Source organism: Dipodomys spectabilis, unplaced genomic scaffold (genome assembly GCF_019054845.1).
Source record: "Dipodomys spectabilis isolate Male_0828 unplaced genomic scaffold, ASM1905484v1 ptg000234l, whole genome shotgun sequence".
In the NCBI taxonomy this organism is placed as follows: Eukaryota; Metazoa; Chordata; class Mammalia; order Rodentia; family Heteromyidae; genus Dipodomys; species Dipodomys spectabilis.
Genome location: NW_024870911.1, coordinates 16232366 through 16244713, shown reverse-complemented (window position 1 = coordinate 16244713; position 12348 = coordinate 16232366). Strand labels below are relative to the sequence as shown.

General features: G+C 39.7%; 1 pseudogene; it reads right to left on the bottom strand.

Moving 5' to 3' along the window:
* Positions 1-686: 686 nt before the first annotated feature.
* On the bottom strand, positions 687-1626 carry LOC122124244 (annotated as a pseudogene).
* Between the last annotated feature and the right edge of the window lie 10722 nt (positions 1627-12348).

Sequence of the window (12348 nt, the reverse complement as noted above, 5' to 3'; positions counted from 1 at the left end):
CAAAAAACAAAAAAACACCCAAAACTCCAAAAATGTCTTGTCCAAGACTGTAATACAGGGTTAACTTTGTCTCAATGCCTGTTGGAGTTGGTGTGTGTTTCTTCTATGTCCTTACTTGTGCTTTTCAGCAGCTTAAAAACCTAAGGTCCCTTGCTCTTATCAAAGGCCAGAGCACACCATAAGGCCAGAAAGTATATGCAAGACCATGTGCTAAGAGCAGAAAGAATTCAATAGTTTGTTTTTTTTTTTGGTCTGAGACTGGGACTGGAACTCAGGTGTTTTGTTTTGTTTTTATGACTTTTATTTTCCTTTATTTTTTCCTTTTACCCCCATGGAAGTAGAGAAAGAAAACAACAAAATAAAAACTTGGAAGTTGCCATTTTTTCAATACAGTTGGGGAAGAGAATAGAAAAAGATATCAAGGAATTTGCTTCTCAAAGTCTAGAAATATTTACACCCACAATCTCATTCCAGCTTCAGGAATGATATATTAAGCTTCTTGGCTTCAAGCGTTTACTTAAAAAACATGTTATTAAAAATATATTTACAACTTAAGACTTTCTCCATTCACTCTAGACTTCTTGCTCCTCTAAAGTGACATAAAATTAAAACACAAATATTGTGTGAACTATAACCCAAAGAGCAAAAACTGGAGGGGGAAATATGCTTTAGAAGAAGTTTTAAAGAAGTTCATAATGTTCATTCCTGATTGTAAAGAAAGGAAATCACGTGGCTTTGGCCTTAGCCATGGGCTCTGTCTCCTGTTTATACGCTATTTCCACATAGGCTCATTTTCTCTGCAATGGTCCTTTCAAGGGTGCTTTGCCTTTGTGTTTCACACTGATGACCTTTCTTCATCCTCTTCACTGGAGGATTCGTCATCCTGGTCTTCCTCACCACTGGTGTCCAGTTTATCCATATCCTCAAAATCACCTAGGTCACTCTCATCTACCCCAGCATCTACAAATTCCCTTTTCCCCCATATCTTCTTCTTCTTCTTCCTCATCATCTTTCTCCTCAACATCTGAAGGGTCACGCTCTGCCTCCTGCTGTTCCAGAGTCTTGTGGAAGGCATGAATGGGGAAGTTGTAGATGTCGCCATACATATCATGTTTCAGTCTCTCCAGCAATTCCTTCTCAGTGGCATTTTCCAGCTGAGCAGCAATTAATGCTTTTTCTTCTCTTCTTTATTCCCTTCGTTCCACCTTCTTACTCAAAGGAACAAGTTTTTTTCTGTTACTTTAGTGTAAGCTTTCTAATGTGTATTAAGTACTGGGTTATCTTGATAAATCTCTGCTTACATTTGTGTCGGATGAAACAGGGCCAGTAAATTAGGTTTTCAGTGCTTTCTCATAGTTTTTACTAAGCCAGATCCGTTCCCAGAGATGCCTAGGAGAAGCTGCTCATTCTATAACCTTCATATACAAATAGCACTGTCCTTTCTCTTCTTTGATGGTAGCATACTGGCTATTTGCCAGGGGACAGGATGACTGATCACATAGCCCAGTCAGGCTATAGTCATTTCTGCAAAAGCCTTGAGTCTTGGTTCTTATTTTGAAGGAACAAAACTGCTTGTTTCCTAGTGTATTCCAGATAACATCATCGGACTGCATGGCATCGGCAGCGGATGGCCTGGTCTGAAAGGCTGACTAGCTCCTCCCTTGGAACTCAGTTCTTGATGCTTTCACTCACGGGCTGGCATTCTATCACCTGAGCCTTGCCTCCAACCAGCAGTTCCTAGTTAAGCTGACCACCCATTAGCCTGTAAGTTACAAGGTGAGAATATTTGCACATAATAAAGAAAACAGTTTTGAAACTGTTTCAGTCCCCACCAGAAAACTAAGTAAAATCACTTCTTTGTTCAGTGAGCATCCTGGATACCTCTTTGGTCAGAACCAACTCCCTTTTACTATCGATCTGAAGTCTTAGTAAAGAAACCTTGCCCATCGTCATTATAACATTTACTCTGGTCCCATTTCTATTTGTTTCTGTGCCATAAGATCCTGTTTGTTATCACAGTGATTAAAGAGTCAGAGGAAACCTGGGGGCATGACCATAGAAATTTTACCAAATATTGGTTTATACATTAAGTCTTCCAAAAGTATTCATTAGGTTTCTTATATCCTAGGCATTTGTGGAATTAAGAGTGAAGTCATTCAGTTTGACCTTCAAAGATCCAATAAGAGGCATCCTGCATAAAATATTTACCAAAGGAAATAACTTGAAACATCAGATCAGAAGTTCAGCTTTCCTTTCTGGATGAATCACCCACTACTACATGGCCAGATGTGGATTCTGTGACAGCTGAGGTCAAGTGTGAGCCACAATGCATTCCATCTCCCTTGACTGCCAGCGAACTACACAGGCAGCTGGAAGAAGAGAGGGGCTTTCTCAGAGCAAGCAGGGTCCATGGAGAGTTGGTTAGGTCCTTTCTCTTTCTCTTCCTCCCTTCTTCAGGAGATAAGGACCTGTTCTCTCTGAAACCTCCACAGCCCAAAGGTCCTGGGACAGTGTCTGTTCAGAGGATGGAGGTGGTACCTGCTTCTTTCCAGGAGATCCCTGAAAGACTGGGGAATACAGGCACATTCTTAGCTGGTTGTGAAAGAATCCAGCTGCTGCAGGGGAGAAGATGCAGTTGAGAGAGAGAGAGAGAGAGATGGAGAGGTACACTGGCTCCCACCACAAGCTGTGGCTGGGATTCTGTGCTGTTTGTTCTAAGGGTGTAGAATGTACCTGAAGCTGTGAGTGGAGACAGCGCCTGGTTTGCAATCCTGGGTTTACTCCTAGGATATAGAATCAGAGGAAAGCAGGAGAAGGAGGCTGGGAAAGAGACCTGGGGAATATTGATTGAAAACGAAATTCCTAAACTAGATTTAAGGACCTCCCTTAGACTGGGTCAAGTTTGTAAGCATTGGCCTAGATGTTCTTTTCCTCTTATTAAGTGGGAGTGGGAGCTTGTTAAGAAAAGTGTGGGCAGGACTGGGAAGGTGGCTCAGTGGTAGAGTGCTTGCCTTGCATGCATGAGGCCCCTGGGTTCGATTCCTCAGCACCACATAAGCAGAAAAAGCCGGAAGTGGCCCTGTGGCTCAAGTGGTAGAGCGCTAGCCTTGAGCTGAAGAGCTGAGGGACAGCACCCAGGCCCAGAGTTCGGGCCCAACAACTGAAAAAAAAAATGTGGGCAGTTAGAAAAATAAAGGAAGTCTTGTGTTTTCAGATAGCCAGTCTCTCATTGTCCTACTTATAATCTTTACACTAGATTTGCTAAATCTACAGTGAAGCGGTCATTGAAAGTCATTGAAAGCTTTGTTGAAAATAACATTTTTTTTTTAGTCTTCAATGTTCCCTTTTAAATTTTATAATATATTTTTATTATCTGTAAGTAGTTGCACAAAGGAATTGCCATTCAACAAAACAGTGTATGAAATGAGATGTACAAGTCGTTATGTTGAAAACGAACTTTACAACTTTGGTGGGGGGGGGAGGTTTGGGTGGGGGGGGCAGGGGGAGGATGGGAAGGGATGGGAAGGGAAAACCAAGGAGGAGGCTACAATGCTTGATAAGAAATGTACTCATTATCTTGCCCATGTAATTGTAACCCCTCTGTACAGTATTTTCACAATAAAAAAGAAACAATGCATCTTAACCAATGTCACCTCTTTTATCCCAATCCCACTCCTCCCTCAATTTTCTGAATTTTGTAGGACATGCACTGAATTTTAAAAACTATTTTTATTATCTTTAATTAGTTGTCCACTAATTAGTTGTTCACTAATGCCACCCTTTCAACATTCTCACCCATCCTCCATATACATTGAATTTTGCCTGCATTCCCTCCCATTTCTTCTTTTCATTCATCTACCCCTATCCTTGTGACCCATCCCACCTTTCAAGTACCCATTTCCTGGGTGTTTATGTTGAACTTTGATTTTGCCTATCATGGTTTGAGTTAGCCTCTGAATCTACTATATTTCAGTTAATACATATACATACACTTGCATACCACTCAAAGTATTTACTTACATATTTATAAACAAATTCTAGCTTCCCATGAGAGACAACATGTAACCTTTGTTTCTCTGGGCCTAACAAAAAAATTCCAGGTCTTTCCATTTTGTTGCAAATGATGCAATAATATCATTCTTTCTAATGGATGAATAAAATTTCATATTTTCTGGATCCATTTGTGCATTGAGGGGCATCTGGACTGACACTATGGTAAATAGTAAACGTAGTAGTGCTGGTGGCTTTACTGTATCTTAGTGTGTACGCCTTTGGATAAATGCCCAAGAGTAGAATTTATGGATCACAGAGAAGTGCTATGTTCAGTTTATTTTTGAGGAACATCCATACTTCCTTCCAGAGTGGCTGAATAAGTTTTTATTCTCACCAACAGTATATTAGGTTTCCCTTTTGCCTACATCCACACCAACATCTGTTATTGTTTGCATTCTAACCACTGAACTCAGTTGTAGATGGCTGATCCTAGAGCCATAGGATATGGCTATGAAGCAGGACCATGCTTCATAGGAGGGGGAGGAGCAGGGAGAGGCAAGGAAAGAGGAAAAGAAAGGCACTGGACCTGGCCTCAAGTCCTTGGTCCACCTTCTCTTATCATGATTGAGAATCATTCTACAGAGTTCATGATAGAAATATTTATGACTTGAGGGGAATCCAGATCAGGAATCTCTTTTACCATTTCTGGGAATGGAGCTCCAGAGGGAGATGAGCTCAATTGCAGAAATAACTGAAAATATATGTATCTCATATATAGACATATATCTGCATACATATGTATGTATATGTGTATATATAATTTTTTCTTTATTCACATCTGGGCTAGTGTGGTCAATGTGTTAGTGCTCATAAGCCCTAAGTACCCCTCCCTGTGGAAAGACATTGCCACCACATTGAGCCTGGCCATGGCTTTGCTACTTGCTTTAGTAAGAGAAATGTGAGTAGCAATGAAGAGTTTTTTTCCCCCTAGGCAGGAACATAATCTTTACCTTTACAACCATAGCAATATGTACTGAGATGGAGATTACATCAGCCTGGGCTCTTAAGAGCAATGATGGGCAGATTTCTCCTTGTCAGTTTATAATGGGTAGGAAATAAATTTTCTCCTTAAAAGCTGCAGCAACTTTTGGCTTATTTTGTTACTGTCACATAAGTCACCTTTTCTCCTCCGTCCCTCCTTCCCTTCCTCTCTCCCTCCCTCCCTCCCTCCCTTCCTCCCTTCCTTCCTTCCTCCCTCCCTCCCTCCCTCCCTCCCTTCCTTCCTTCCTTCCTTCCTTCCTTCCTTCCTTCCTTCCTTCCTTCCTTCCTTCCTTCCTTCCTTCCTTCCCTCCCTCCCTCCCTCCCTCCCTCTCTCTCTCTCCCTCTTTCTTTCTTTCTCTCTTTCTCTCTCTATTTCTCTCTTTCTTTCTTTCTTTCTTTCTTTCTTTCTTTCTTTCTTTCTTTCTTTCTTTCTTTCTTTCTTTCTTTCTTTCTTTCTTTCTTTCTTTCTTTCTTTCTTCCTTTCTTTCTTTCTTTCTCTCTTTCTTTCTTTCCTTCTTTCTTGCTTGAACTCAGGGTCTGAGTTTCTGCATCCCTGAGCTTCTTTCACTCAAGGGTAGTGCTCTACCACTTGAGCCACAGTGCCACTTCTGGCCTTTTCTGTTTATGTGGTACTGAGGAATCAAACCTAGAGCTTCATGCATGCTAGAAAAACCCTCTACAACTAAACCACATTCCCAGCCCTAAGCCACCTTTTCTGACTAATGAATACACAGTATGAAAATTTCATGCCCATAGGACACCATTTGCAATAATTATCCTTAATTTGTGGTTGGATTAAACTCTACTCTAAGGAGAAAGCAAGCTTAGGGGGTTTCACAACAACTGAAAAGCTCACTTGACCCCTTTCAAAATGGTATCAAATATGTCTCACTTATATGGTAGTTACTGATGTATTTAAACTCCTCTACGTGGCTAAGGATTCCTTGACAATAGGAATAGCTCAGCCTCATTTTTGAAAGAAATCTCACTCTTTGCAAGGTCATGCAAACTCAAGGTAGGAATAGACCCTTGTCAGTGTGAAACTAGTACAAATGGAATTATGGCAGATAATTGGGAGGTTACATTTTCTATTTTTTTCTTTTTCTTTTATTGTGAAAATACTGTACAGAGGGGTTACAATTACATGGGCAAGATAATGAGTACATTTCTTATCAAGCATTGTATCCTCCTCCTTTGTTTCCCCTTCCCATCCCTTCCCATCCTCCTCCACCATCCCCACCCAATCCTCCCCAGTACCACCCCCGCCCCTGCCCCAAAGTTGTAAAGTTCGTTTTCGACATAACGACTTATACATCTCATTGTTGCAATGGGTCCACCTGTATCCCTATTTAAACGATTTTTTTCCCCCTTCCCCTTCACAAATTATACCGACATGAAATACAGTGAAAGCAGGGGTTATACTGTGGGGGAGGGACATACAAAGCAACAAAGAAATAATCTTATAAATATGTTAGAAACAATCACATGAAAAAATAACATTTGAATACATATCTTAGGGTTCATTTCCCTAACATCACCTTATCTGACCTTTTTTGCTTGTCTTATACATACACCAGATATTGCAAATAAGGGAAACCATGGGACCTATGTTTCTTTGGGCCTGGCTTACTTCACTTAATATAATTTTTTTCCAAGTGGAGGTTACATTTTCTTACAATAAAAACAAAATTTTCTTCTTGCATTAAAAACATCTGTCTGTCACATAAGAGAGAGTCTTCTCAGAGGCTTTTTTTTTCTTTTTTCTTTTTTTTTTCAGAGGTGGGGACTGGGTGCTGTCCCTGAACTCTTTTGCTCAAGGATAGTACTCTACCATTTTGAACCACAGCTCCTTTTCTGGTTTTCTGGTAATTAATTGGAGATAAGTTTTCATGGCTTAGAACCATGATCCTCAGATATCAGCTTCCTGAGTAACTAGGATTATCGGGGTGAGCCACTGGTACCCAGATTTCAGGGGGCATTTTGGATGGAAGCTTTTATAGTTTTTAAATTATTCACACAGAGCAAAAAGAATAATATTATTGTTGTTAGCTAAAATTTATTTATTATTTACCACGGCTCAAGTACTATTCTAAGCCGTTTACACTAAAATCCTCAGGACTACCCCTCCATTTAGAATAGGAAATTAGGGAGGCTAAATGTCTCAAGATCAAGTAAAACAGTAGATTCAGAATCCATACCCTGTCTGGCTCTGGAACTTTTTCCCTTATCACAGTGCTGGATGATAGGAGAAATGTTTTGTGGTCTTTCCAGCTGTGTTTCCTTGTTTAGATGCTGTCTCTACATAGCTCAGGTTAAAGAGTCAAACTTTGGCTCCCTCTATGGCCAATTAAAACAGGGATAGGTCTATCAGTGGTGTGTCCAATGGAATATTAGAATTTTTTCTTTAGAAAATTTGAACCAAGAACTTGCAATGAATTGATTTAAGGGTATATGTGAGGAAAAATGATAAATGGAAGGTCTTTGAACTTTTATTTTTGGCTCACTGGTAATATTCTTAAGATATTTTATTAAATACATAAGCATTTTTATTAAATTTATTTTTTATGATATTAAAATTTTCTACTCACAGATAAGTTTTTACTTTTACCAGTAGTGAAAAATCAAAAAGGGACCATGGAGAAGGATAGGGAAAAAAATCATAAAAACTTGTCTGTGTTAAAGAGAAGTATGTTACCAGAACAAAGGACAAAAGCTACATGATCATTTTAATAAATATGGGAAAAGCATTTGACAAAACCTCACATTTTTATGAGATAATTGTCAACAAATACCAAACTTTAAATCAGAGAGCTAGATAAGAGCTTCGTAAAGACTTTTGTTAATTACCTTCTGTGATAGAGTCTACAGTGAAAGAGCTAACTGTTGTGAAAGTTGAAATCTGATGTGTCATTCTGACTTGCAGAGCTCTTACGGTGTGGGTTTGCCTATGTTCAGTTCTCTGCCAGGAAGTCATTTGAATACTGTTATAGTAGAGGATATGAAAAAAAAATCAGAAAGAACCCAAACAAGAAAATTATAATGAAAGAAAACTTGAGAACCTCTACTACTATAACTTTGTAAATATTTTTACAGGTGACATCATTAAGTTTTGCTAGGAGACTTTCAGTAGTGGGCACTCTATTTTTTACCTTATGTGAATGATGGGAATTCAGAGTAGCAGAATTTATACAGCCTTATGAAACACGCCTGAGCAATATAGCATTTTAAACCAAGATATTTTAATGACCCAATTTGTTCAGACTGCTTGAGGATAAGAAGCTATTTCACAGGATTTGCTACTATTAATTTCTGCAGCCCCTAGCGTTACTTCATGGTGGGCAGGCAGGTGTTTTTAGAATTATACTAATAACAAAGGAAAACAACAGACATGCTCTTACTAGTCAAATTATAATTACAGACAATTAATGTCACATTTTAAATTAGAATAAAAGGTTAGCATAGTATAAGATATTATAATTAATGTATTAAATGCAGATGCAATAATCTTAACTTCATTTAGCAATTACTCTTCTGCTTGCAGTAAATAATTTGCTAATGAATTCAGCATATACTTAACTGCGGTGAAATGAAAGTTATCATTGCTTGACTCCTGGTGTCTGGGAAGGAAAGAGTAGAAGCTCCATTTTAGAAGACCTCTGAAAAGAAGTTCATTTTCAAAAATGCCAAAGCTCAGGTTTATTATTATTCTCCTGGGGCACACACTTTGAAACGATATTTTCACACAAAGTAGAATCTGAAATTTGAATCCTGTCAGAGCCACAAAAATACTGGAAGTCCAGATCTCAGAGGGAATAACATTTAAATACTAAATGTCTATGTCCAAGGCAGAAATGACAAGAATAAAAATGGCCCCATTTCAAGGGAAATCTTTGTCATCTTTGTTTCACAAGCTGGGTTAAATTAGCATTTTGGTTCAGTTTGGCCTGAAAGAATCCAAAATAAATACGACAAGCAGCAAAGAATTTGAGGCTATAATGGCTCACCATTCCATTGAAGTCCTTTCTTTGCAAGGAAGCTAAGAATTGTTATTTACAGGCTGTGGGACCATAAATGCTGGGCCATCAATCAAACTGGATGATCAGCGCCGTGGGAAAAAAAATTCCCAAAGAGCTGACTGAGGTTTTCCAGTTGGCAACCAATTGTTTTAGTGTCACAGAGTCTTAGGATCATCACTGTTGGTCATTTTCTGGAGTTCCACATCTCTCTCTCTCTCTCTCTCCTCATCCCTCTTCCTCTTCCCCCTGTGATATCAGTCTCTTCATATTCTGAAGACCCCTAACCCTGTGGAACTACCATATCCTCAAGGAGTTAAATAAAAACAGCCCAAGTCTCTACATGGTATATGTGTTAGAGCTGTCTACGAATGACTCTTTTCCTTACATTCTAAATACAAGGATGTATATCCTGTGTAGATTCAAGTGATTATAAATAGAGGCCAAAATGTCACCCAGAAAAAAAAGTTTGGCAACAGGTCCAGATTGTCTTGCACAATGCTCTGCCAAGTGACCTTGCTTGTACCTGAAGTGTCTGGATAGTTGGCAAATCCCTGAAGGTTAATTACAGTGTATATCTTCAGAATTTCAGAGCAAGACTTTGCCAATCATTTGTAGATGGGATTTATCGATCAATTGATTGTGTGCTGGTCCTGGTACTTGAACTCAGGGCCCAGGCATTGTCCCTGAGCTCTTTTTAATTTTTTTGCTCAAGGCTAGTGATTTACTACTTGAACCACAGCTCCAGTTCAGGCTTTTTTTTTGCTGGTTAATTGGAGATAAGTCTCATAGACTTTCTTCCCGGCTAGAACTAGGATCCTCAGATGTCAGCTTTCTGAGTAGCTCAGATTAGAGGCGTGAGCCACCAGTGCCTGGCTCTTTCTATCCTCTTAGTATTGTGCAATGGAGATTAAGCTTCAACAAGAGCTTGTTGTGAGCAAATCAAACTAAAAGTTCAGCACGAATTCTATTTGATCTAAGCCAATGATGATGTCAGTGATGGTTAGCATTGGGTTGACATCCCTGATTTACCTGGCTGTTGCGTGGAAGATGGGGCCAGCTTTTAGTGTCACAGTCTTAGGATCATCACTGTTGGTTATTTTCTGGAGTTCTACATCTCCCTACCCCTGTCTCCCTCTCTCTTCCCTCCTTTTTCCCTACCTCTGTCTTCTCCTTCTCTTTTCTCCTCCCCTTCTCCTCCTTCTCCTCCTTTCCTCTTCTCTCTTCCTAATTGATTTTATTTAATCATGGGATGACCACTTGAATTCTCATGAATTCTGAAATTTTATGTCCAGCTCTGACCCCTACACTCTATGTTTATCTAGCTATCTAGCTGCCCTTTTGGACAGTCATCTAAACTTTAACTTTCAAAGAAATTTTTAGTTGCTCCTCAAATATGCCTCCATTGTTTGACAGCTCAGGAAATGACCCCAGTGTTCCTTGCTCACAGCCTCTTAATGCAGCAGTGACGCCTGCCAGCACTTTGAAGTTGTTCTTTGCCAGTTCTTCTCTTCATTCTGCTGCTTGCACACCTGTCCCTTCCTCTCCTAGACCACTTCCCTCATAGCAGGAACATAATTGCTTCCCCCTACAGCCTGCTTACACACTGCAGCCCAGGTGTAAATGAAAAGAGTGAATTCAATCTTGCCATTCCCATGATTTGCTTATTGCTGTTCTCCCTAACTAAATATAAAAATCTACGTAAGGATGCCAGCACCTAGAACAGTACTTGACCCAGAAGTAAAAGAAGGAAGAGAAGAATCAGTTGGCATGTTATTATGCTCAGAGCATTATACATTTTGTGATCAAACTCTTGCCAATAAAAAAGGTTATTTTCTTTTTTAGTTGCGTGCTGGGTAAGTGCTCCATTTCTTTACCTGGCTGCCAAAGAGAATTCTGCCCTTATCTGCCTTGTTTCCACTCTCCTAAGGAAGAAGGATTTCTACCCCTAAGAGAGGAAAGTGGATTAGGTAATGAGAATGAGAGGGGGTGGGGATGGAGGGAGAGAGAATTAGAGACTTTCTAGAGAGCACACAGTAGCACAGATGCTTTTCAGAAGCATCTCCAGGATGGATTTCCCAAAATGAAATTGCTTGGTTAAGTGGTCTAGACATTTCTAAGGCTCAAAGTGCTTTTAGGAGAAGTCACACCATTTAGCTGTCTCTATTTTCTACTTCAGAAATGTAAGTAGGTGTCCATCTGTTGTCAGTAGTTTTACATTTTATAACTAAGGAAAAACACTTTGGAGAATGTAAGTAGTTGCACAAGTTGGTAAATGCTTTCTCTATCCAACTCCGAACAGTGTGTTTTCCTTTATCCAGCATTGGGACTGTGTGTTAGGAACCCCAGGAGATACGATTCTGTTGCGCTTTGACGTGGGTCCAGGAACCTTGGGGAATAGAAACAGGGACTGAGATGGGAGACTGTAGGTCTAGGCTTCAGCCACGTGATGAGGGCCGCACACAGCTTTTACTTGCAAGACTCAGGAACATCCCTGACCACATTTCTCTGATCTGCTTTCAGCTGGCTTTCACGTTCTCAAGGTTAACCTTGTCAGGCTTGATGATCAACAAGGTTACAATGAGTATTCACAGAAATTGGTAGAGAGGTTAACATCCATAGCCAATGAAGACACAGGCAGAAATGAGGACAGTGACAGTTACCAGTCCTGACAGAAAGGACAGGAGTCTAAACTCTACAAGGAAATGTTTGTAGCTCTCATCAGCATGGTGCTGCATATTGCAGATAATCCACACATTTTAAAACCACAGGATCTAGGTGTTGTGGAAATGACAATGACAATGTAAGGGGAACTGTTGTCATGGTGGGAAGAGGATTCTGTGCTGCTTTTCACTATCAGTAAATCAGAAATCCTCTTGGAGAAGGCAAATTCTTATCTAAGTTTATTCGAGATAGGATTCAAATTCTTCCCAAATTCTTCTTCATAGTGTCTGAGTACTTATGGCCAATTACTTATTTGGTAGGGAATGAGAAACGAGTTTCTGTTTTTTTTTTTTGGTTTTTTTTTTTAGTAAATGTAGTACTTTTTCTGTATTTTTGAAAAGTAATGTTACAAGATGCACTCATAGCTAGCAAAGGTCCACAAAAGAACACATACGTTTATTGTAGTCTAACTGAAAACAAAATTCCCTTAAAAAATATTTTAAATCTCTCTACCAGAAAAGTTCAGGTTTCTGGTGTGTGTGTGTGTGTGTGTGTGTGTGTGTGTGTGTGTGTGTGTGTGTGTGTGTGTGTGTGTGTGTGTGTGTGCTGATACTGGGCTTTGAACTCAGGGCCTCAC